This window comes from Erythranthe guttata, chromosome 4 (genome assembly GCF_056151865.1).
Source record: "Erythranthe guttata isolate IM_541 chromosome 4, IM_541, whole genome shotgun sequence".
In the NCBI taxonomy this organism is placed as follows: Eukaryota; Viridiplantae; Streptophyta; class Magnoliopsida; order Lamiales; family Phrymaceae; genus Erythranthe; species Erythranthe guttata.
The window spans coordinates 13,497,612-13,525,124 of NC_142536.1; the positions used below are offsets into that span (position 1 = coordinate 13,497,612).

Here is a 27,513-nt window from a genome sequence, read left to right on the forward strand (position 1 = left end):
TTATATTAGATGTATTCATGAGTACATTATATCGTTTACATTAATAGTATTATTTACTTTTTAGCATATTTCAATGAAGATAGTATAAAATTATCATTGGAAGAAAAAAAAAATTAAAAATTATAGTAACAACATAATTCGGATAAAAAATTTAAATAATAAAAATATTTTTAAGTTCAGATTATATGTAGGTTAATGTTTATTGACTTGTTTAAATATATGATTTTTAATATTGAGGAGACTTCTATTTTAAGCGGTTATGGAATTAGTTCTGGCCCATGCAGGTCTCGAACCTGCGACCTTCGCGTTATTAGCACGACGCTCTAACCAACTGAGCTAATGGGCCGTTGTAAATATATTCAAAGACTAAACTATTGTTCATGAAAAAATAGTTCGGATTCTCTATTATGTTACTGATAGTTTATATTTTTTATATTTTTCAATACATATATGTGTATATTAATTATATTATTAAGATTTCAATATATTTAATAGATATAGTACAAGTGAAGTCTTGAAATAAAAGGTAAACTATTTTGAAAGTTATAGCACCACTTAAACTCATATAAATATTATAAAAAAAATATTTAAATGCATGTTTGGATGCATCTTCATCATCCCCTCTGCGTCTTCCCATGTGGCCTCTTCGACAGGCAAAGAAGTCCACAATATACAATAAAGTCAACATAATAAAGTGAGATAGTTTTGTCATAGCTCTTTCATCTGAAGCACAAACGCATCTTTTTAAATTGCAACAAACAAGCCAAAAAAACGGAGTTACAAATTATATATTTTCCATTTATGAAATTGGTTTTATCATTTCAAAGATGTGATGAAAAAAATGCTACAATCAATCAGAAAAAACCCATAAAAATAAGAAATGATCGTGAAATGCATTGAAATATTGTAGAATCAGTTATACTGATAGAAAAATAAGCTATAATTAGAGTATAGTACGGTGGAATGGTTACAAACATACATTTTTTGTTGTATCTGTAATATTCATCACAGCTCACCCAAATGAACTGTACAAGTTCAATTGAAAAGCAAGCCAACATTTAGATCTTTAACTTTATGTCTTTTATTTTGTGAAATTGTGTTATAATTTTCAAAGATATAATAAACAAAAATAAATTAATATAAACTTTATTGTTATAATATTCAAAGAGATATCTATTTGAACTCCAATTGCAATGATTTAAGTTTTGTTCAATAGAGAAAACATAGACCAACCGTTTATGTGTTTGATGATGCTCAAGTGTCGATTGCGCAACCGAATAGTTTTTTGTAGCTCAAGTCTTGACAGTCACTGCCAGGTGCGCTAGGCAGTCGAAGAGGAGAACACCTCTCGTTAACTTGCAAAATAAATCATGAAAAATTTTAGCTGGCACGCAAGGGGTGGCTCGACAGTTATCCTCCGACACTCTGTCAGAAATCAGTTGGAGAGTATAAGCAATAAAACCTTTAACTTGCGAAATAGTACTTTGATTCATATGCGAATGAACTCGCATATTTATAGATACTGAAGTGGAATATTTCACTTGTGAAACTAACGTGGGACAAGAAACATAAGGCGTCTTCCCATAAGATTTTCAGACGACTTCACATAAGGGCTTTCCGCTGGGCTTTTCCCTTCAATGAGCTAATGGGCCACCGAAGATATTTACGAAAGACTACTGTCTTGTACTAGAAAATAGAGTGGATCATGTGTTAGCTACTATACTTTATATTAGATGTATTCATTAGTACATTATATCGTTTACATTAATAGTATTATTAACTTTTTAGCATATTTCAATGAAGATAGTATAAAATTATCATTGGAAGAAAAAAATAATTAAAAATTATAGTAACAACATAATTCGGATAAAAAATTTAAATAATAAAAATATTTTTTAAGTTCAGATTATATGTAGGTTAATGTTTATTGCCTTGTTTAAATATATGATTTTTAATATATAAGAGATTTTTATTTTAAGCGGTTATGGAATTAGTTCTGGCCCATGCAGGTCTCGAACCTGCGACCTTCGCGTTATTAGCACGACGCTCTAACCAACTGAGCTAATGGGCCGTTGTAAATATATTCAAAGACTAAACTATTGTTCATGAAAAAATAGTTCGGATTCTCTATTATGTTACTAATAGTTTATATTTTTTATATTTTTCAATACATATATGTGTATATTAATTATATTATTAAGATTTCAATATATTTAATAGATATAGTACAAGTGAAGTCTTGAAAAAAATGGTAAACTATTTTGAAAGTTATAGCAACACTTAAACTCATATAAATATTATAAAAAAAATATTTAAATGCATGTTTGGATGCATCTTCATCATCCCCTCTGCGTCTTCCCATGTGGCCTCTTCGACAGGGAAAGGAGTCCACAATGTACAATAAAGTCAACATAATAAAGTGAGATAGTTTTGTCATAGCTCTTGCATCTGAAGCACAAACGCATCTTTTTAAATTGCAACAAACAAGCCAAAAAAACGGAGTTACAAATTATATATTTTCCATTTATGAAATTGGTTTTATCATTTCAAAGATGTGATGAAAAAAATGCTACAATCAATCAGAAAAACCCATAAAAATAAGAAATGATCGTGAAATGCATTGAAATATTGTAGAATCAGTTAAACTGATAGAAAAATAAGCTATAATTAGAGTATAGTACGGTGGAATGGTTACAAACATACATTTTTTGTTGTATCTGTAATATTCATCACAGCTCACCCAAATGAACTGTACAAGTTCAATTGAAAAGCTAGCCAACATGTAGATCTATAACTTTATGTCTTTTATTTTGTGAGATTCTGTTATAATTTTCAAAGATATAATAAAAATAAATAAATTAATACAAACTTTATTGTTATAATATTCAAAGAGATATCTATTTAAACTCCAATTTCACTGATTTAATTTTTGTTCAATAGAGAAATCATAGACCAACCGTTTATGTGTTTGATGATGCTCAAGTGTCGATTGCGCAACCGAAGAGTTTTTTTAGCTCAAGTCTTGACAGTCACTGCCAGGTTTGCTAGGCAGTCGAAGAGGAGAACACCGCTCGTTAACCTGCAAAATAAATCTTGAAAAATTCTAGCTGGCACGCAAGGGGTGGCTCGACAGTTATCCTCCGGCACTCAGTTAGAAATCGGTTGGAGAGTATAAGCAATAAAACCTTTAACTTGCGAAATAGTACTTTGATTCATATGCGAATGAACTCGCATATTTATAGATACTGAAGTGGAATATTTCACTTGTGAAACTAACGTGGGACAAGAAACATAAGGCGTCTTCCCATAAGATTTTCAGACGACTTCACATAAGGGCTTTCCGCTGGGCTTTTCCCTTCAATGAGCTAATGGGCCACCGAAGATATTTACGAAAGACTACTGTCTTGTACTAGAAAATAGAGTGGATCATGTGTTAGCTACTATACTTTATATTAGATGTATTCATTAGTACATTATATCGTTTACATTAATAGTATTATTAACTTTTTAGCATATTTCAATGAAGATAGTATAAAATTATCATTGGAAGAAAAAAAAAATTAAAAATTATAGTAACAACATAATTCGGACAAAAAATTTAAATAATAAAAATATTTTTTAAGTTCAGATTATATGTAGGTTAATGTTTATTGCCTTGTATAAATATATAATTTTTAATATAGAAGATATTTTTATTTTAAGCGGTTATGGAATTAGTTCTGGCCCATGCAGGTCTCGAACCTGCGACCTTCGCGTTATTAGCACGACGCTCTAACCAACTGAGCTAATGGGCCGTTGTAAATATATTCAAAGACTAAACTATTGTTCATGAAAAAATAGTTCGGATTCTCTATTATGTTACTAATAGTTTATATTTTTTATATTTTTCAATACATATATGTGTATATTAATTATATTATTAAGATTTCAATATATTTAATAGATATAGTACAAGTGAAGTCTTGAAATAAAAGGTAAACTATTTTGAAAGTTATAGCACCACTTAAACTCATATAAATATTATAAAAAAAATATTTAAATGCATGTTTGGATGCATCTTCATCATCCCCTCTGCGTCTTCCCATGTGGCCTCTTCGACAGGCAAAGAAGTCCACAATATACAATAAAGTCAACATAATAAAGTGAGATAGTTTTGTCATAGCTCTTTCATCTGAAGCACAAACGCATCTTTTTAAATTGCAACAAACAAGCCAAAAAACGGAGCTAGAAATTATATATTTTCCATTTATGAAATTGGTTTTATCATTTCAAAGATGTGATGAAAAAAATATTACAATCAATCAGAAAAACCCATAAAAATAAGAAATGATGGTGAAATGCATTGAAATATTGTAGAATCAGTTATACTGATAGAAAAATAAGCTATCATTAGAGTATAGTACGGTGGAATGGTTACAAACATACATTTTTTGTTGTATCTGTAATATTCATCACAGCTCACCCAAATGAATTGTACAAGTTCAATTGAAAAGCTAGCCAACAAGTAGATCTATAACTTTATGTCTTTTATTTTGTGAGATTCTGTTATAATTTTCAAAGATATAATAAAAATAAATAAATTAATACAAACTTTATTGTTATAATATTCAAAGAGATATCTATTTAAACTCCAATTTCACTGATTTAATTTTTGTTCAATAGAGAAATCATAGACCAACCGTTTATGTGTTTGATGATGCTCAAGTGTCGATTGCGCAACCGAAGAGTTTTTTTAGCTCAAGTCTTGACAGTCACTGCCAGGTTTGCTAGGCAGTCGAAGAGGAGAACACCGCTCGTTAACCTGCAAAATAAATCTTGAAAAATTCTAGCTGGCACGCAAGGGGTGGCTCGACAGTTATCCTCCAGCACTCAGTTAGAAATCGGTTGGAGAGTATAAGCAATAAAACCTTTAACTTGCGAAATAGTACTTTGATTCATATGCGAATGAACTCGCATATTTATAGATACTGAAGTGGAATATTTCATTTGTGAAACTAACGTGGGACAAGAAACATAAGGCGTCTTCCCATAAGATTTTCAGACGACTTCACATAAGGGCTTTCCGCTGGGCTTTTCCCTTCAATGAGCTAATGGGCCACCGAAGATGTTTACGAAAGATTACTGTCTTGTACTAGAAAATAGAGTGGATCATGTGTTAGCTACGATACTTTATATTAGATGTATTCATTAGTACATTATATCGTTTACATTAATAGTATTATTAACTTTTTAGCATATTTCAATGAAGATAGTATAAAATTATCATTGGGAGAAAATAAAAATAAAAATTATAGTAACAACATAATCCAGACAAAAAATTTAAATAATAAAAATATTTTTTAAGTTCAGATTATATGTAGGTTAATGTTTATTGCCTTGTTTAAATATATGATTTTTAATATAGAAGAGATTTTTATTTTAAGTGGTTATGGAATCAGTTATGGCCCATGCAGGTCTCGAACCTGCGACCTTCGCGTTATTAGCACGACGCTCTAACCAACTGAGCTAATGGGCCGTTGTATATATATTCAAAGACTAAACTATTGTTCATGAAAAAATAGTTCGGATTCTCTATTATGTTACTAATAGTTTATATTTTTTATATTTTTCAATACATATATGTGTATATTAATTATATTATTAAGATTTCAATATATTTAATAGATATAGTACAAGTGAAGTCTTGAAAAAAATGGTAAACTATTTTGAAAGTTATAGCAACACTTAAACTCATATAAATATTATAAAAAAAATATTTAAATGCATGTTTGGATGCATCTTCATCATCCCCTCTGCGTCTTCCCATGTGGCCTCTTCGACAGGCAAAGGAGTCCATAGTATACAATAAAGTCAACATAATAAAGTGAGATAGTTTTGTCATAGCTCTTTCATCTGAAGCACAAACGCATCTTTTTAAATTGCAACAAACAAGCCAAAAAAAATGGAGTTACAAATTATATATTTTCCATTTATGAAATTGGTTTTATCATTTCAAAGATGAGATGAAAAAAATGCTACAATAAATCAGAAAAACCTATAAAAATATGAAATGATAGAGAAATGCATTGAAATATTGTAGAATCAGTTAAACTGATAGAAAAATAAGCTATAATTAGAGTATAGTACGGTGGAATGGTTACAAACATACATTTTTTGTTGTATCTGTAATATTCATCACAGCTCACCCAAATGAACTGTACAAGTTCAATTGAAAAGCTAGCCAACATGTAGATCTATAACTTTATGTCTTTTATTTTGTGAGATTCTGTTATAATTTTCAAAGATATAATAAAAATAAATAAATTAATACAAACTTTATTGTTATAATATTCAAAGAGATATCTATTTAAACTCCAATTTCACTGATTTAATTTTTGTTCAATAGAGAAATCATAGACCAACCGTTTATGTGTTTGATGATGCTCAAGTGTCGATTGCGCAACCGAAGAGTTTTTTTAGCTCAAGTCTTGACAGTCACTGCCAGGTTTGCTAGGCAGTCGAAGAGGAGAACACCGCTCGTTAACCTGCAAAATAAATCTTGAAAAATTCTAGCTGGCACGCAAGGGGTGGCTCGACAGTTATCCTCCGGCACTCAGTTAGAAATCGGTTGGAGAGTATAAGCAATAAAACCTTTAACTTGCGAAATAGTACTTTGATTCATATGCGAATGAACTCGCATATTTATAGATACTGAAGTGGAATATTTCATTTGTGAAACTAACGTGGGACAAGAAACATAAGGCGTCTTCCCATAAGATTTTCAGACGACTTCACATAAGGGCTTTCCGCTGGGCTTTTCCCTTCAATGAGCTAATGGGCCACCGAAGATGTTTACGAAAGATTACTGTCTTGTACTAGAAAATAGAATGGATCATGTGTTAGCTACGATACTTTATATTAGATGTATTCATTAGTACATTATATCGTTTACATTAATAGTATTATTAACTTTTTAGCATATTTCAATGAAGATAGTATAAAATTATCATTGGGAGAAAATAAAAATAAAAATTATAGTAACAACATAATCCAGACAAAAAATTTAAATAATAAAAATATTTTTTAAGTTCAGATTATATGTAGGTTAATGTTTATTGCCTTGTTTAAATATATGATTTTTAATATAGAAGAGATTTTTATTTTAAGTGGTTATGGAATCAGTTATGGCCCATGCAGGTCTCGAACCTGCGACCTTCGCGTTATTAGCACGACGCTCTAACCAACTGAGCTAATGGGCCGTTGTATATATATTCAAAGACTAAACTATTGTTCATGAAAAAATAGTTCGGATTCTCTATTATGTTACTAATAGTTTATATTTTTTATATTTTTCAATACATATATGTGTATATTAATTATATTATTAAGATTTCAATATATTTAATAGATATAGTACAAGTGAAGTCTTGAAAAAAATGGTAAACTATTTTGAAAGTTATAGCAACACTTAAACTCATATAAATATTATAAAAAAAATATTTAAATGCATGTTTGGATGCATCTTCATCATCCCCTCTGCGTCTTCCCATGTGGCCTCTTCGACAGGCAAAGGAGTCCATAGTATACAATAAAGTCAACATAATAAAGTGAGATAGTTTTGTCATAGCTCTTTCATCTGAAGCACAAACGCATCTTTTTAAATTGCAACAAACAAGCCAAAAAAAATGGAGTTACAAATTATATATTTTCCATTTATGAAATTGGTTTTATCATTTCAAAGATGAGATGAAAAAAATGCTACAATAAATCAGAAAAACCTATAAAAATATGAAATGATAGAGAAATGCATTGAAATATTGTAGAATCAGTTAAACTGATAGAAAAATAAGCTATAATTAGAGTATAGTACGGTGGAATGGTTACAAACATACATTTTTTGTTGTATCTGTAATATTCATCACAGCTCACCCAAATGAACTGTACAAGTTCAATTGAAAAGCTAGCCAACATGTAGATCTATAACTTTATGTCTTTTATTTTGTGAGATTCTGTTATAATTTTCAAAGATATAATAAAAATAAATAAATTAATACAAACTTTATTGTTATAATATTCAAAGAGATATCTATTTAAACTCCAATTTCACTGATTTAATTTTTGTTCAATAGAGAAATCATAGACCAACCGTTTATGTGTTTGATGATGCTCAAGTGTCGATTGCGCAACCGAAGAGTTTTTTTAGCTCAAGTCTTGACAGTCACTGCCAGGTTTGCTAGGCAGTCGAAGAGGAGAACACCGCTCGTTAACCTGCAAAATAAATCTTGAAAAATTCTAGCTGGCACGCAAGGGGTGGCTCGACAGTTATCCTCCGGCACTCAGTTAGAAATCGGTTGGAGAGTATAAGCAATAAAACCTTTAACTTGCGAAATAGTACTTTGATTCATATGCGAATGAACTCGCATATTTATAGATACTGAAGTGGAATATTTCATTTGTGAAACTAACGTGGGACAAGAAACATAAGGCGTCTTCCCATAAGATTTTCAGACGACTTCACATAAGGGCTTTCCGCTGGGCTTTTCCCTTCAATGAGCTAATGGGCCACCGAAGATGTTTACGAAAGATTACTGTCTTGTACTAGAAAATAGAATGGATCATGTGTTAGCTACGATACTTTATATTAGATGTATTCATTAGTACATTATATCGTTTACATTAATAGTATTATTAACTTTTTAGCATATTTCAATGAAGATAGTATAAAATTATCATTGGGAGAAAATAAAAATAAAAATTATAGTAACAACATAATCCAGACAAAAAATTTAAATAATAAAAATATTTTTTAAGTTCAGATTATATGTAGGTTAATGTTTATTGCCTTGTTTAAATATATGATTTTTAATATAGAAGAGATTTTTATTTTAAGTGGTTATGGAATCAGTTATGGCCCATGCAGGTCTCGAACCTGCGACCTTCGCGTTATTAGCACGACGCTCTAACCAACTGAGCTAATGGGCCGTTGTAAATATATTCAAAGACTAAACTATTGTTCATGAAAAAATAGTTCGGATTCTCTATTATGTTACTAATAGTTTATATTTTTTATGTTCCATTTATGAAATTGGTTTTATCATTTCAAAGATGTGATGAAAAAAATGCTACAATCAATCAGAAAAACCCATAAAAATAAGAAATGATCGTGAAATGCATTGAAATATTGTAGAATCAGTTAAACTGATAGAAAAATAAGCTATAATTAGAGTATAGTACGGTGGAATGGTTACAAACATACATTTTTTGTTGTATCTGTAATATTCATCACAACTCACCCAAATGAACTGTACAAGTTCAATTGAAAAGCTAGCCAACATGTAGATCTATAACTTTATGTCTTTTATTTTGTGAGATTCTGTTATAATTTTCAAAAATATAATAAAAATAAATAAATTAATACAAACTTTATTGTTATAATATTCAAAGAGATATCTATTTAAACTCCAATTTCACTGATTTAATTTTTGTTCAATAGAGAAATCATAGACCAATATGTTTGTGTTCTTGCATGTATATTCCATGTTAAAATCTGTGAATCTAAGCATTTTGTGTTTAAAGATTTAATATTTCGATTTTTTGGGAATTTTGGAAAAAGAAAACGAGTTTTCAAGATTTTTTGGGGTTGTATGTGTAGATCTATGAATCTTTAGGGCTAATCTGCAATTTCTGGAAATTTCAGCATGAAAAATGTTTTCGCCTTTAAAATCTCAGTAGGAGTAAGTGGATTTTTTGTTATTTTCTATTTGGTCATAGTTTGGGATCAAACTTTGTTGGAAAAATCATTTTTGGCTTCAATACTACTTGCCGAGTATTTTAATTTTTATAAATTCGATTTTTGAGGAAACTGCAAAATTCTTTTTGGATCTGTTCATTTAGTCAGTTAGGTAGCATGTAATTAAATTTGAGAATTTTTAGATGCTATTTGCTATTATTTCGAAATATTGCTTGTGCATGTGCCATAAATAGAACTTTTGTGTGTCAATCATTATGTCTTGTGTATTAATTGTGAGAAGGTGAATTGATGGTTAAAAATCTGCAGCTGAACTATGTTAAGGGGCTGTAAGAATTTTAATACATTAAATGAATAAAAGTGGGAGAAATCCCATAAATGAAAAGATACAAATGTTGGTGCTTTAAGAACATGGTTTGCTAATTAAATGCTAATTAAAGTGTGTTTTGGGGGCTGCATGTTATGTGTGAGTATGTGTGCCGTGTGTGTGTGTATGTGCTGCTGTGTGTGTCTGTTTTATATAAATACATAATATGATAATAATGTGAATTATGTGATATGCTTAAATGGCTATATGTATATGTGTGTATGATATGTGTGTGATTGCCGTGTGTATGTGAGTATTATGTGGATAATTGGATTTTGTTGGTATGCTCGTTGATTGATATTTGTGATGTCGCAAATGGTCATTTTTGTATTAGAGTCTCATTCGTCTCATGGTCTTGCATAAAAAGAGATTTCATTCTTACGAAAGGAAAAGTTAATGGAATGCTTGGGTTAATTAGATAAGTCGGGATACGGGGGGCCGGTATTCCAACCATAGTTAATATACTTAAAGGGGTGGTTTGATTCCACCAAAAGAACGGGCTCAAAATAATATGCTTATCATCCAAGTAAAGAAGTTAATTTTTCACGGATCCGAACAACAGAAAATGTTTTCATTCATGCATTTGCACGAAACAGGTAATTTGGTAATTTTCAGCAATTGAGTCAATTTATGTGATTTACGTGTTTAAATGGAATTACGTGGTTGTGTGTGTTCGTTGCCGACGAATGGTAAGGTGTGATGCTTATGTGTATATACTAATATAAGTACGTAAAACCATATTTTAAAACCTCGTTATCCATTCGGATTTCTTACTGGGCTTAATAGCTCATATAGATACTTCTTTGATTGCAGGTAGTAGTAGGAATCCCTCAACGGAATGGACCGAGTAGTGGATCGGAGTCTTGGCCGGAGGTTTTTGTAGGGTCGTACGAGGGGTCTATAAACTATGCTTATTTTATTTTGGTGATGTAAACTATAGATAATTTCCGTATTTCCGTTTTCTTTAATTTCTAATATTTCCCCGTTAGGGAAATTAAACTCTTACCTAGGGGTGCAAGTCGGATGGATCGGATCGGAATTAGCCTTTTCGGAAAATTTCCAAAAAATTCGGAAGTACAAAATCAATTCCAATTCCAATTCCAAAATTTTCGGAATCTAAAAATTCATTCCAATTCCAAAAGGCCCGGAAATTTCGGAATTTCGGAAAAAATCGGAATTCACATAAGCTTAAATTTTTCAAAACTTAGCGAAAATTTTCTAAAATGTTCATAAGTTTTCAAAAAAAAAAAATCCACGTCAATAAAAATAAAATTAATAACTACTAAATTTCAGTTCAAAAAATAAATAAAAATAAACACAACATAATATCTAATAAAACTTTTAACAACAATTCATTATGTCAAAATCCTAAAACCAAACTTATAGGTGTATTTTTCGAAAAAAAAAAAGTATTATAGGTGAATTTTTCGGAAAAAAATCGGAATTTTTCGGAATTAATTTTGGAAATCAAATCGGATCGGAAATCGGAAATTCCAAATATATTTTATATAATTCCAATTCCGATCTAAAAAAATCGGAAAAATTCCGAAATCGGAATTTCGGAAGTCGGAATGAAATAAGTTGTTCCAAAATTGGAACTTTTCGGATCGGAACCGGCGGAAATTGGAATTTGCATTCCAACTTGCACCCCTACTCTTACCCTAGTACGGGCCTTATTTTGGTATTAATATAGTTGGTCCGCTTATTTTGATAATTGCATTTCTCACCCGAAATCCCTACTCACCAAATAGCTTTAAACTCTGATTTCTTTTCGAACCAAAAGTGAAACCATAGTTAGATAAATGTAGCACTCGAATAATAATCTCCCTTTCCAAAGTTATTTTGAAACGAAAAATTTAAACAACCAAAATAACCCTAAGGAGTTTTAGAAATTCCCAAGGTTTTTCAAGATTTTTCAAATGACCCAAAAGGATATTTTTAGAAATTACATTTTGGTCCTACTCGAAAGTTTTAAAATTTACAAAGAGATCCATTTTTGCTTCCGCTATCTAAAGTTTTCCGATAAACCGGTTCGATTTATCGCCCAACCCGAGGGGGGTGCTACAGAGAGTGGTATCAGAGCATTGTTTATAGAAAACTCGTACGAACCAAAAGCCGGACTTGAAGACTAATGAGACACGATGACTCGTCCATTCGGTAACATTATGTGTATTATATGTTTTATTTATTTATGTGCTTTAATTATAAATTGCATAATAGGTTATAGAAATTATGGCAAGACGACTCACCCGGAATACCCAAGGCACTCCCACTAATGAACCAACCGACCTTAACCAAACCATTCATAACCTCTCGAACCTTATTCGAGAACAAGCCGAAAACCACCAAAGACAAATTGATCAACTCCTCCGACGAAACCATCCTCCTCCGCCTCCTCCTCAAGCAGCACCTCATGCCATTTACAAACGATTTCTCAAAATGAACCCCTCCGAATTTCATGGTGGAACCGATCCGACAATAGCCGAAGAATGGGTCAAGTCCCTAGAAGTGATCTACGACTACATGCAAATGACCGATCGTGATCGTGTGCATTGCGCTCTATTCCTACTCTGAAACGAAGCTCGTCACTGGTGGGAAGGAGTCAAAGAAGGAGTCGACCTCGACACTATACAATGGACCGACTTCAAACTACAATTCTTCGAAAAATATTTCTCCAAAGACGTACGTGCCCACAAACTGAAGGAATTTCTAGAACTTCGTCAAGGTGAATTGCCAATGATCGAGTACATCCGTCGCTTCGAACGTGGCTGTCTCTACGCCCCGTTCATCGCTCGAGACCCCGAAGAGAAAAAGAATCACTTCATCCGTGGCCTACAACCTGAAATCCGACGAGATATCCGTATGTCCGACGCCTCGACTTTCAGACAACTAGTGGACAAAGCCCTGATGGCAGCCCAAGACGAAAAAGAGATCCAACAGAACCGCCGATCCCAAGGCACGAGTCAACGCTCGTGGAAGAAGCCTAACCTCGGCACCCACAAATTCAAAGGAAACCGAGGCCAACCATCGAATTAATCTGGACTCCCACAGCCTCCCAAACCAATTTGCTCACAATGCGGGAAAGCACACTTTGGAGCTTGTGTACAAGGGACGAACACGTGCTTCAGATGTAGAAAGACCGGACACATGGCAAGGGATTGTCCGAACGCTCAGAACCGTGCTCAAGGACGTGTGTTTGCCATGACAAAGGAGCAGATTGAGCGAGATCCCTCAATGATAGCAGGTAATATATACATTTTTGACAAACCTGTCTACGCCTTAATTGATTCCGGTTCTACTCACTCTTTTATATCGGAGAATATGATTAGAAGCCTTAAGATCGAACCTAGTCAGTTGAATCACGACTATAGTACACTCATTCCCTCTGGCGAAGAAATGATCTCGAACCAAGTGGTAATCAACTGCTCAATCCGAATTCATTCCCAACCTATGAATTTCGACCTCATCGTCCTACCGATCCGCAATTTTAATATTATTCTAGGAATGGATTGGTTAAACGAATATAAAGCCCAAATTGACTGTGCCCCGAAAACTGTTATTTTTCCTCTACCTAACGGCCAAATCCTAAAATTCCAAAGCCAAGCCAAAATTTCGATTCCAATTATCTCAGCCATAAAAGCCGTCAAACTCATTCATAAAGGACATTTCGGCTATCTAGTAGATGTCGTGAATTCCGAACCCGACGTCAAACCTCAATTGTCCGATGTCCGAACAGTACAAGAATTTCCCGACGTATTTCCCGACGACATTCCCGGACTTCCACCCGACCGAGAAATTGAATTCGAAATCGATCTAATTCCCGGAGCCGAACCAATTTCCAAAGCCCCATATCGCATGGCCCCGCTCGAATTGAAAGAATTGAAAGATCAGATCCAAGAGCTACTCGACAAAGGTTACGTTCGACCTAGTCACTCACCATGGGGAGCCCCAATACTGTTTGTCAAGAAGAAAGACGGATCCCTTCGTCTTTGTATCGACTACCGAGAGCTCAACAAAATCACTATCCAGAATAAGTACCCTCTTCCCCGAATTGATGATCTATTCGACCAACTCCAAGGTTCTTCTGTCTTTTCCAAGATTGATCTTCGATCCGGGTATCACCAACTCAAGATCAAAGAATCCGACATTCCGAAGACCGCCTTCCGAACAAGATACGGCCACTACGAATTCATTGTCATGCCTTTCGGTCTAACTAATGCCCTCGCCGCATTTATGGATCTCATGAACCGAGTCTTCCACCCGTATCTAGACCAATTCGTAATTGTCTTCCTCGATGATATTCTCATTTACTCCAAGAACGAAGAAGATCATTCATCTCACCTCCGCACCGTTCTCCAAACTCTTCGATCTCATCAGTTGTACGCCAAATTTAGCAAATGCGAATTCTGGCTATCAAGTGTCTCTTTTCTTGGCCACATCGTCTCAGCAAGTGGAATCTCCGTCGACCCCAGCAAGATAGAAGCAGTTTCCAACTGGTCAATTCCAAAGAATGCAAAGGAGATAAGGAGTTTCCTCGGTCTAGCCGGTTACTACCGCAAATTCGTACAGGATTTCTCGAAACTCGCCTCGCCACTCACTCGACTCACTCGAAAGGACATCAAATACCAATGGACCCTAGAATGCGACGCTAGCTTCACCGAACTCAAGAATCGACTCACCTCTGCCCCAATTCTAGCACTACCGGAAAGAACTGGAGAATTCATAGTCTACAGCGACGCCTCGAAGCTAGGGTTAGGAGTCGTACTCATGCAAAATGGAAAAGTTATAGCCTACGCCTCTCGACAACTCAAGGAGTACGAACGAAACTACCCGACCCATGATCTCGAACTAGCCGCCGTCGTCTTCGCACTCAAAATATGGCGACACTACCTTTACGGCAAAAAGTGCACCATCTACACCGATCACAAGAGTCTTAAGTACTTTTTCACTCAGAAGGAATTAAATATGCGGCAAAGAAGATGGCTCGAACTAGTCAAGGACTACGACTGCGAAATACTCTATCACCCTACTAGGGGTGGGCATTCGGGTCGGGTCGGGTTATTCGGGTTATTTGGGTCGGGTTATTCGGGTTTTTTGCAAAAAAAAAATTACCCGAACCCGACCCGAGATAACCGGGTACCCGGCAATCGGGTACCCGGTTATCTCGGGTCGGGTCCGGGTCGGGTTCGGGTTTTGCTATTTTCCTCTTTTTTTTTTTCCTTATAATTATTTACTACAAAAGAATTACTAAATTTATTACACAAAAACAATTAATCACAAAAAAAATTATCAAACAAACAGTAAGTAAATTTACATAAACTATACATATATATATATACATACACACACACACACACACATATATATATATATATATATATATATATATATATATATATATATATATATATATATATATATATATATATATATATATATATATATATATATATATATATATATATATATATATATATATATATATATATATATATATATATATATATATATATATATATATATATATATATATATATATGCTTCTTCTTTTGGTAACCGAGTTTAGATTTTGTTTCTTATCTTCTTCTCCATCCTATTGACTGTGTGCCAATTAGTTTACATCTTTTTCCATCATGGCTTATAGGTAATTTGAATATGTTAAATTATGTGTTTCATTAATTTATACCAAAGTTTTCAAATTTTATGTATAACAATTATTTCATTTTATATGTTATTGGACATGTTATTAAAAGAGATGATTTGACAAAATTAACCAAATGCAATTTGTTGTCCCGTGCATCGCACGGGTACAATTACTAGTATATATATATATATATATCAGTGTTCTAAAAATCGGCCGAGGCGGCCGATTAATCGGTCTCCGAGGCGGAGGCGGTCCAAAACCTTTACGATTTCAGTGTAAAGGTTTGAAAAATCGGTTTTTTGCCTGTGAGGCGGTTTTAAGCGGTCTGAGTCGGTCCGAGCCGGTCTGAGGCGGTCAAACCTTTAAGGCGGGTCAAACTCGGTGGCAAAAATCGGTTGAAAATCGGTTTTTTTTTTTTTTTTTTTTTTTTTTTATAATTCAAAATAAAAGTTGGATTTTAATAAAAGAAAATATGAGTTTATGCCTTATTTTGTTTATGTTAATTCTTATTATGTATGCCACGAATGTTCAAAAATAAATGTAAATTCAAAAAAGAAAAATTTTATTTATATTTTATAAGGATATTTATGTATTATGATCTTATGATTATTAAACTTTTATTATGTTATTAGGATATATACATGATGGAGATATAACTATGTTTAAATATCTTTTTATATATGTTTGGAGTATTTATAAATAATATTTAGAAATATATTATATTAAATTTTAAAAACCGATTTATTTCCGATTTATCACCGATTAATCACCGCCGCACCGATTAATCGTGAGTCGGTGCCTGACCGACTCGGACCCGATTACCGATTTTTACATCCTTGATATATATATATATATATATATATATATATATATATATATATATATATATATATATACAGACATATATGTATATATACATACAGACATGTACCTATATATATACAGACATATATATATATATATATATATATATATATATATATATATATACAGACATATATATATATATATATACAGACATATATGTATATATACATACAGACATGTACCTGTATATATACAGACATATATATATATATATATATATATATATATATATATATATATATATATATATATATATACATAGTATATATTTACATATATAATTTTTTCTTTTTTTTTTTTAACCGGGTACCCGACCGGGTACCCGGGTAGAATTTCTAATACCCGGACCCGACCCGGTTTGGGAGCACCGGGTACCCGAACCCGGGAAAAACCCGGTTAAGTAAAAAATTACCAGATCCGGTCGGGTAATACCCGATCCGGTCGGGTAATACCCAACCGGGTCGGGTCATACCCGAATAACCCGACCCGAATGCCCACCCCTACACCCTAGTAAAGCAAATGTCGTGGCAGACGCTCTTAGCCGCAAATCGATCAACGCCCTCGTTGTTCAAGCAAAATCTGACAGAAGCAATCAAGACCGCTCAACAAGCCGATCCTCAAGTTCTTAAAGTTCGCGACAACCTCGAATCCAATCCGAATTTCCGAATCTCCGAAGAAGGAATTGTCCGATTCCAAAGTCGCCTCTATGTACCTAACGACCCCAAGATCCGCCGACTAATCCTAACCGAAGCCCATCAGACCGTGTACACTTGCCATCCCGGAGCAACCAAGATGTACCGAGATCTGAAGAAACTCTCCTGGTGGCCCGGAATGAAAAGAGAGATTGCCCTATTCGTCGCCGAATGTCTAGTTTGCAAGCAAGTTAAAGCGGAGCACCAAAGACCCGGAGGTCTACTGCAGTCCAATCTGATTCCGGAATGGAAATGGGAAGCTGTCACTATGGATTTCGTTCAAGGGTTTCCAAAGACCCAAAGAGGATCCGACGCCATTTGGGTAATTGTTGACCGATTAACCAAGTCCGCTCATTTTCTTCCCGTCCGAATGACCTTTAGCCTAGAGAAGCTAGCGGAGCTATACGTCCGAGAAATTGTCCGACTCCACGGTGTTCCAATCTCTATCATTTCCGACCGAGACCCTCGATTCATGTCTAAATTCTGGAAAAGCTTACACGGAACCCTCGAAACTCGCCTCAACTTTAGTACCGCTTTTCACCCGCAAACCGACGGCCAATCCGAACGAACCATCAAAACCCTAGAAGATCTACTTCGCGCCTGTATTCTCGATTTCGGAGGAAATTGGGAATCGCGACTTCCACTAATCGAATTCGCCTACAACAATAGCTTCCAATCATCTATCGGAATGGCACCATACGAAGCTCTCTACAGTCGCAAGTGTCGATCCCCACTCCATTGGGATGAAATTGGAGAAAGAAAATTCCTCGGCCCAGAGCTAGTCCAACAAACCGTCGAAATAATTCAGAACATTCGAGAGAGAATGCGTACCGCCCAAAGTCGACAACAAAGTTACCCCAATTCTCGAAGAAGAGATTTAGAATTCGAAGTTGGAGACTCCGTATTCCTTAAAGTGGCACCTTTCAAAGGAATAATGCGATTTGGAAAAAGGGGAAAGTTAGCACCTCGTTTTATCGGACCATTTGAGATTCTCGAGAAAATCGGCACCTGAGCCTATCGTCTAGCCCTACCGCCTAACCTGTCCAATTTCCACAACGTATTCCACGTGTCCATGCTCCGTAAATATATCCGCAGCCCAGATCATTTTCTAAAACCCGAACCTATCGAATTAACCCCCAACCTAACCTACGAAGAAAAACCCTCCCAAATCCTCGAATACAAAACCAAAACCCTACGTAACCGAAACATTCGCTTAGTTAAAGTCTTGTGGCATAATCATACTTTAGAAGAAGCCACGTGGGAACGCGAAGAGGAAATGCGTAAACACTTTCCGGAATTATTCGGGTCAGGTAACAATTTTGGGGACAAAATTATTTTAAGGGGGGAAGATTGTAACACCCCACATTTTCGAAACCTAATCCCTAACCAAAATTCCATAACCCGAAAATTCTCACGTAGAAATCATTAGGAATCTATTCACTTTATTAACTTAAGTGCCTTAAGTGCCTTATTTGCTTAGACTATTAATCCTTATATGCCGATTTGATTTTATGCCTTATGTGCTAGGAATTTATTAATAATTATGTGCCAACTTTATTTCGGTAATTATGTGCTTAAGTGGATTAAGTATTAATAATTGTGTGCTAAATTAAATTATGTGATTTATGTGTATAATTAAATTGTTTATGTGATTTCATGTTTTAATCATAATTACATGCATAATACATGCATATATACGTACATGTATGCATACATATATGCATATGCTATATAAGCTATGTTACTCTAGACTATAGGTATGTGTATTTAAATGTATGTGTGTGTGTTTTCGGATATGTGTGTGTGTGTGAGAGTGAATAAGTGAATTTATTAATTAATAAATAAAATTAGAAAAGATGCATGCTTGTCCACTTGGCAAAGAGTGAGGAGTTACACTAATCCTACACTCAAGCATGCTAAGTCATCCCAAGAGACACTCATCTATCTTCATCTTCTTACACCTACACCCCCACTTGTCTTCTCCTCACCATCACCACCGTAGCACCACCTCCTCCATCGGCCAACACCTCAAAATTCTTCAAGAAAAAAAATAGAGAAATCAAAATACAAATCCCCTATATAAGCTCCACCCTTGAATATGCCAAGGACACCATCAAAAACACTTGCCCTCTTACGGGAGATTTAAAATCCTCCCAACTTGATATCAAAGCTCTTACCTTCTCTATTCAACTAGCTTGGTTCAATCTTGGAGCCACTTCTTGAAGGAGGTAACATTGTATCTTCGTGTTCTTCATCTTCTTCATCCTCCCTTTCTTTCTTTCTCTAAAAACCCTCTTTTCTTTTGAAGGTTTTTCTTTCTTCGGCCAACACTCCTTGATAGATAAGAAATCTCGAATTTCTTGCTGCAATCGAAGGGTATCATAGTATGGAAAAGGATTTTTGAAACTACCTAAAAGATTTCCTCACTTTTCGAAAAAATTAGGGCTTTTTGTGTAAAATCCGAAATTTAGTGCTAATCTTGATGTTTGTGTTCTTGCATGTCTAATCCATGTTAAAATCTGTGAATCTAAGCATTTTGTGTTTAAAGATTTAATATTTCGAATTTTTGGGAATTTTGGAAAAAGAAAATGAGTTTTCAAGATTTTTTGGGGTTGCATGTGTAGATCTATGAATCTTTAGGGCTAATCTGCAATTTCTGGGAATTTCAGCATGGATAATGTTTTCGCCTTTAAAATCTCAGGAGGATTAAGTGGATTTTTTGTTATTTTCTATTTGGTCATAGTTTGGGATCAAACTTTGTTGGAAAAATCATTTTTGGCTTCAATACTACTTGCCAAGTATTTTAATTTTTATAAATTCGATTTTTGAGGAAACTGCAAAATTCTTTTTGGATCTGTTCATTTAGTCAGTTAGGTAGCATATAATTAAATTTGAGAATTTTTAGATGCTATTTGCTATTATTTCGAAATATTGCTTGTGCATGTGCCATAAATAGAACTTTTGTGTGTCAATCATTATGTCTTGTGTATTAATTGTGAGAAGGTGAATTGATGGTTAAAAATCTGCAGCTGAACTATGTTAAGGGGCTGTAAGAATTTTAATACATTAAATGAATAAAAGTGGGAGAAATCCCATAAATGAAAAGATACAAATGTTGGTGCTTTAAGAGCATGGTTTGCTAATTAAATGCTAATTAAAGTGTGTTTTGGGGGCTGCATGTTATGTGTGTGTATGTGTGCCGTGTGTGTGTGTGTATGTGCTGCTGTGTGTGTGTGTTTTATATAAATACATAATATGATAATAATGTGAATTATGTGATATGCTTAAATGGCTATATGTATATGTGTGTATGATATGTGTGTGATTGCCGTGTGTATGTGAGTATTATGTGGATAATTGGATTTTGTTGGTATGCTCGTTGATTGATATTTGTGATGTCGCAAATGGTCATTTTCGTTAAAAGTGTTTAAGAGATACAATGAGAAGTGGCTGGAAAATCTCCTTACCAGTAAAGGGGGAGATGATTTCAATATATAGAATAATTACATAAGAGTGATATTCTACAAAATAGGAAAAGATATATTTACGTATATCTACAACTAAATCAATGGGATATTAAGGATCCAAATTGATTTTCTCTAGAATCATGGAGAATCTTCGATTCTCCCTTATCACCCCCTGCAAGGTGTGCGTGGCTGAAGGTATAACGCTGAGCTTGCCGCGAAAGAGAATGAACTGTGGCTTGGAGACGCCTTTGGTGAAGGAGTCAGCAAGTTGCAAATGTGAGGGAACGAAGTGAATTTTCAGAGTGCCACGAGCAACAAGTTCCCGTACAAAGTGATAATCGATAGCAATATGTTTCGATCGAGGTAGAGTAATTGGATTGACTGCCATAATGATCGCACTTTGATTGTCACAAAGAAGTTTAGGTGGCGCCACGAGTGTAACACGAAGCAATTGAGTAACCCAAACAATATCGGCAGCGGCGACAGCCAATGAACGATATTCAGCTTCGGCACTTGAACGAGAGACAGTAGTTTGTTTCTTAGAGGAACATGATATTAGATTGGCACCAAAAAAGATAGCATATCCCGTCGTTGATCGCCGTGTATCGGGACATCTAGCCCAATCCGCATCAGAGTAGGCCAGAAGTTCTCGAGTGGATTGTTTATGAAGTTGAAGTCCATGATTAGGAGTGCCTTTAACATAGCGTAAGATACGTTTAAGAGCACGAAAGTGGTCCTCGGTAGGGGCATGCATGAATTGACATATGGAATTCACACTAAAGGAGAGATCAGGCCTGGTAATGGTCAAGTATTGAAGAGCCCCGGCAAGAGAGCGAAACAATGTAGGATCTGGAAATAATTTTCCTTCGGGAGAGAGATGTGCACCGACAACAAAGGGCGTAGAGATAGGCTTTGCATCAATCATCGCAGCACGCCGTAAGAGATCAAGAGCATACTTTGTTTGAATGAGAAATAAACCTTTGTCATTAGATTGAACTTCAACACCGAGAAAATAATGAAGATCACCCAAGTCTTTCATTGAGAATTCCTTGGAGAGCCGAGAAATGAGGTTTTAAACCAGAGAAGGATTACTGCCAGTAATAACCATATCGTCGACATAAAGAAGGAGATAAATCGTTCCAAGTGAGGAGTGGTAGACAAACAATGAGGAATCCGCCTGACTCGAGATAAAACCAAGGGTAATCATAAAGGAGTTGAACCGATGAAACCAAGCTCGAGGAGCTTGTTTCAAACCATAAAGAGCTCGCTTCAAGCGACAAACATGCTGAGGGAATTGTAGATCGATGTATCCCGGAGTTTGTTCCATATACACTTCTTCATTCAAAAAACCATGAAGAAATGCATTTTTAACATCTAACTGGTGTAAACGCCATCCAAGCGTAACGGCCAACGACAAAATAAGTCGAACAGTGGCAGGACGCACAACAGGGCTAAAGGTATCTCCAAAATCAAGACCGTGAATCTGAGAAAACCCTTGAGCGACCAAACGGGCCTTGTGGCGCTCAATAGACCCATCTGAGTGGAGTTTGGTTTTGAAAATCCAACGACAACCAACGACATTATGATTTTGTGGACGAGGGACAAGAGTCCATGTATCATTTTTCATCAAAGCTTGAATTTCATCATCCATAGCCGAGAGCCATTCAGGGTGTTTTGCTGCTGATTTAAAACCCCGAGGCTCTTTGAGAGCAAGAAGAGCCTGAAAAAACTGAGACGAAGACACAACATTCATAGCATGATATAGCCGTGGTTTGAATATACCAGCTTTACCTCTAGTAATCATTGGATGGCTGGAAGTGGTCACTTGAGGAGGCGGAGGAATAGGTGGGGAAGGGGCTGCCAAAGTCGATGATATAGGCTGCAGAGAATCACTACAAGGCAAACATGGTGAAATGGAAATCGAAGGTAAAGAATCAACATTAGAAGAATTAGAGACACAATCATGACATTCTGAAAATTGAGTGTAATCAATATCAGTTTGGAGATCATGCATGGAGTTACCATGATAAGGGAACTTATGCTCATAAAATAGCACATGTCGAGAAATATAAACACGATTTGTCTTGCGATCTAGACACCTATACCCTTTATGAAGAGTACTATAACCTAGGAAAACACAAGGAGTGGATTTCGGAGATAATTTATTAGGTGAGTAGTCACGCAAATAAGGAAAACAAAGACAACCAAAGGTGCGCAACATAGAGTAATCTGGTGACTTACCAAACAAGAGCTCGTAAGGAGTTTTGCCATCAAGAGACGGTGATGGAAGTCGGTTAATGAGAAAAACGGCCGTGGAGAAAGCTTCAACCCATAAAGAGAGCGGTACATTAGCATGAAACATAAGGGTTAGGCCAGTTTCGGTCACATGACGGTGTTTGCGTTCTGCAATACCATTTTGACTTGGAGTGTAAGGGCAAGACAAACGAAGCACAATACCACAAGAGTGCAAATGAGAGCGAAATTTATTATTTGTAAACTCGGTTCCACCATCACACTGAAAGGATTTAATTTTGGTAGAAAATTGTGTCTCAATAAATTTTTGTAAGCGAACGAAAGTTTCAAAAAAATCAGATTTTTGTTTTAGTGGGAATATCCAACTAAATCTGGTACAATCATCAATAAACACCGCATAATATCTATATCCAGTAAAAGAAAGAATAGGCGAAGGACCCCATAAGTCGCAATGTAAACGATCAAAAGGCATGGCACAACGTTCATCATTAAGAGAAAAAGGTAAACGATGGCTTTTCCCAAGTCTACAGCCAACACAAACGTTGGAGTCATTACTCACGAGTTTATTAGTGCAAGAAATAGATCCTAATCTAGAAAGAGATGCAACAATGCGATAATTGGGATGACCTAGACGAGCATGCCACAAATGAATAGAAGCTCGTGGTGAAGAAGTTGTGGTAGACAAAAAAGCATGATGTCGTTGTTCCAAAATATAGAGACCATTTTCACATCTTCCGACTCCCAGTACCGTTCTTGTGACCCGATCCTGTATGGTAAAACCAGAGGAAGAAAAAATAACAAAACAATTATTTTATTTAGTAAGTTGACTGATGGAAATAAGATTTTTCTTAATGCCAGGAACAACTAAGATGTTAGATAGGAGAAGGGGACTAGACGGAACAAGAGATGAAATAGAACCGGTATGAGAGATAGCTAAAGACTGACCATTTCCAACCATAACACGTTCATTACCAGAGTAGGGAGCTAATTGATCCAAACCGTCGACGTGACTTGTCATATGAGATGTTGCGCCCGAGTCTGGGAACCATTCAGAGTCATTTATATCTTGAAGTGAACATGCGGAAAATGCTTCAGCAAGATTAGCCGATTGTTTCTTCTTAGTTTTCAAGAATGTCCAACAACGTTTAGCTTTATGTCCATCTTTGTCACACAACTGACAGTGAATCGGAGAAGTGGACGACTTTGGATTAGCACCGTTTGTCGAGAAAGAGAAATTTCGAGGTTTGCCTCGTTTCGCTCTTCCCATTTTCGGAACCTGCTGCACATAATAAGAAGAATTGGAAACCGAGTGAGAAATAGATGTTTCGAAAATTTCATGACTCAAAGCTCTTGGAACAATCTCAGCAAAGGAGGGAATCGGATGCAATGACATCATAGTGGTTGAAAAGATCTTGTACTCAGATCCTAATGCTCGAAAAAACCAGTGGACTTTGTCGGTGTCATCAACGGGACGTCCAATGGAGGCCAATTGATCACAAAGACCTTTGAATGTGTGGGAAAACTCAGCAATGGACTGAGAGCCGCGTTGCATCAATTGGAGTTCGTCCTTGAGTTGCAATTCACGGGTCTTTGATCGATTAGAGAAAGAGACTTCAAGAGCACGCCAAGCCTCACGGGAGTGACGTAAGCCCAGTACCTCACTCATAGACTCTTCTGTAAGGGAAGAGTAGAGTAAACTGAGTAACATCTGATCAGTTTGTAGCCAAGAAGTATATGCTGGATTTGTTGTTATGGTGCCGTCAGACGCCGTAGTCGTAGGCGAGGGAGCTGCAACGGTACCATCCAAAAAACCAAACAAATCTTGACTAGTTAAAAGAGGGCCAAACTGATTTGTCCACAATAAATAATTGGAGGAAGTCAGTTTTATGGTTAACATATGAACCATTGTATTAAGCAGAAGAGTGGGAGAGGATGAAGGTGAAGCAGCCATGGTGGAGTCAAAGAAAAAACCTTGACACTGATACCATAAAAGTGTTTAAGAGATACAATGAGAAGTGGCTGGAAAATCTCCTTACTAGTAAAGGGGGAGATGATTTCAATATATAGAATAATTACATAAGAGTGATATTCTAGAAAATAGGAAAAGATATATTTACGTATATCTACAACTAAATCAATGGGATATTAAGGATCCAAATTGATTTTCTCTAGAATCATGGCGAATCTTCGATTCTCCCTTATCATTCGTATTAGAGTCTCATTCGTCTCATGGTCTTGCATAAAAAGAGATTTCATTCTTACGAAAGGAAAAGTTAATGGAATGCTTGGGTTAGATAAGTCGGGATACGGGGGGCCGGTATTCCAACCATAGTTACTATAGTTAAAGGGGTGGTTTGATTCTACCAAAAGAACGGGCTCAAAATAATATGCTTATCATCCAAGTAAAGAAGTTAATTTTTCACGGATCCGAACAACAGAAAATGTTTTCATTCATGCATTTGCACGAAACGGGTAATTTGGTAATTTTCAGCAATTGAGTCAATTTACGTGATTTACGTGTTTAAATGGAATTACGTGGTTGTGTGTGTTCGTTGCCGACGAATGGTAAGGTGTGATGCTTATGTGTATATACTAATATAAGTACGTAAAACCATATTTTAAAACCTCGTTATCCATTCGGATTTCTTACTGGGCTTAATAGCTCATATAGATACTTCTTTGATTGCAGGTAGTAGTAGGAATCCCTCAACGGAATGGACCGAGTAGTGGATCGGAGTCTTGGCCGGAGGTTTTTGGAGGGTCGTACGAGGGGTCTATAAACTATGCTTATTTTATTTTGGTGATGTAAACTATAGATAATTTTCGTATTTCCGTTTTCTTTAATTTCTAATATTTCCCCGTTAGGGAAATTAAACTCTTACCCTAGTACGGGCCTTATTTTGGTATTAATATAGTTGGTCCGCTTATTTTGATAATTGCATTTCTCACCCGAAATCCCTACTCACCAAATAGCTTTAAACTCTGATTTCTTTTCGAACCAAAAGTGAAACCATAGTTAGATAAATGTAGCACTCGAATAATAATCTCCCTTTCCAAAGTTATTTTGAAACGAAAAATTTAAACAATCAAAATAACCCTAAGGAGTTTTAGAAATTCCCAAGGTTTTTCAAGAGTTTTCAAATGACCCAAAAGGATATTTTTAGAAATTACATTTTGGTCCTACTCGAAAGTTTCAAAATTTACAAAGAAATCCATTTTTGCTTCCGCTATCTAAAGTTTTCCGATAAACCGGTTCGATTTATCGCCCAACCCGAGGGGGGTGCTACAAAATACAACCTCATTCCATAACTCCATTGGAGTAGAAAATTCCTATCTTCAATTATCAAAACTGAGTTTTACAAATAACTAATTTATAAAATAACAAAAATACTACAAAGTTTTTCACGGATTATACTCTATAGGGATCATCATAATAAACCATAATACCTACGGGATCATTCCAAACAATATGGAAGCAATTTATCCGCAGAATACAAACAACATGAAATGGAGTCCAACCAACAAACTGAATATTTACCCGTAAAGCATTTCAGTTCTAACAAAAAAAAATGTGGATTATATACCTGCAAAACAAAGGTCAACTACCGCACAACCAAACCACACAGTATACACACAATATCATCAAAACGCAAAATATATTGATACTGGGATCAACCCATATCCAAAATCCAAATAAAAATTAAATATTCAAACATAAACAAAAAATAAAAATAAAACATAAGTAAATTTAAATTGTTTTAAATACAAACCAAAATATAAAAAAAATTGTCTTTTAATTAATTGGGGTGGGATGATGGTTGTCCGGGGCCTCCGAGCATCGTACTTGGGCCGGCATCGGGGAGAGTATCCAACAACGACTGCAAATAGGGAGGACCGACAATTGAGCCCGGTCTACCCGAAGCCCGATAGCTCGGCTCGATTTTATTTGAGCCGAGCCCGATTAACTACGAGTCGGGTCGAGTTTGAACCGTTTCATTAAACCCTATTAAACTATGAGCCGAGTTTGAGCTTACCATGGCTCAACCCGAATAAAGCCCGACAAAATTAATATATATATATATATATATATCTATATATATATATATATATATATATATATATATATATATATATATATATATATATATATTTGTTGTCATTTTTTTTTCCGGTCTCAAGATTTCCGAAAAGAGTTAGGAGGATATTTAGAATTGTTTCTAGTTATTTTATTTTATGTTTTTCTACATTTTGGAGTCGGATGCATTTTTTCATATAATTAATTAAGCCTTAAATATTTACATCATTAAGCTTTATTTGTTGTAATGAACAGACTATGGTTTTTTATTTTTTCTTCTTATTTTGGATTTTCAATGAATAGTCTAGATTTTTCTCTTAGACTGTGAAGTTTTTTTTTGTTTTTCTTTAACATGTCCGACTGTAAAGTTATAAAATTTGTAATTTATTTATTGCCCGATATAAACCCAAAACCCGAAAAA

At 35.0% G+C, this 27,513-nt stretch overlaps 6 non-coding genes across 6 annotated transcripts; all 6 read right to left on the reverse strand.

Moving 5' to 3' along the window:
- Nucleotides 1-272: 272 nt before the first annotated feature.
- On the reverse strand, nucleotides 273-346 carry TRNAI-AAU (transfer RNA isoleucine (anticodon AAU)). Its single transcript has one exon. It is a non-coding gene; the product is annotated as a tRNA-Ile (tRNA).
- Nucleotides 347-1,997: 1,651 nt separating this feature from the next.
- TRNAI-AAU (transfer RNA isoleucine (anticodon AAU)) lies at nucleotides 1,998-2,071 on the reverse strand. Its single transcript has one exon. It is a non-coding gene; the product is annotated as a tRNA-Ile (tRNA).
- A 1,649-nt stretch (nucleotides 2,072-3,720) lies between these two features.
- Nucleotides 3,721-3,794, reverse strand: TRNAI-AAU (transfer RNA isoleucine (anticodon AAU)). Its single transcript has one exon. It is a non-coding gene; the product is annotated as a tRNA-Ile (tRNA).
- Nucleotides 3,795-5,441: 1,647 nt separating this feature from the next.
- Nucleotides 5,442-5,515, reverse strand: TRNAI-AAU (transfer RNA isoleucine (anticodon AAU)). The gene has a single exon. It is a non-coding gene; the product is annotated as a tRNA-Ile (tRNA).
- A 1,649-nt stretch (nucleotides 5,516-7,164) lies between these two features.
- TRNAI-AAU (transfer RNA isoleucine (anticodon AAU)) lies at nucleotides 7,165-7,238 on the reverse strand. The gene has a single exon. It is a non-coding gene; the product is annotated as a tRNA-Ile (tRNA).
- Nucleotides 7,239-8,887: 1,649 nt separating this feature from the next.
- On the reverse strand, nucleotides 8,888-8,961 carry TRNAI-AAU (transfer RNA isoleucine (anticodon AAU)). Its single transcript has one exon. It is a non-coding gene; the product is annotated as a tRNA-Ile (tRNA).
- Nucleotides 8,962-27,513: the final 18,552 nt, after the last annotated feature.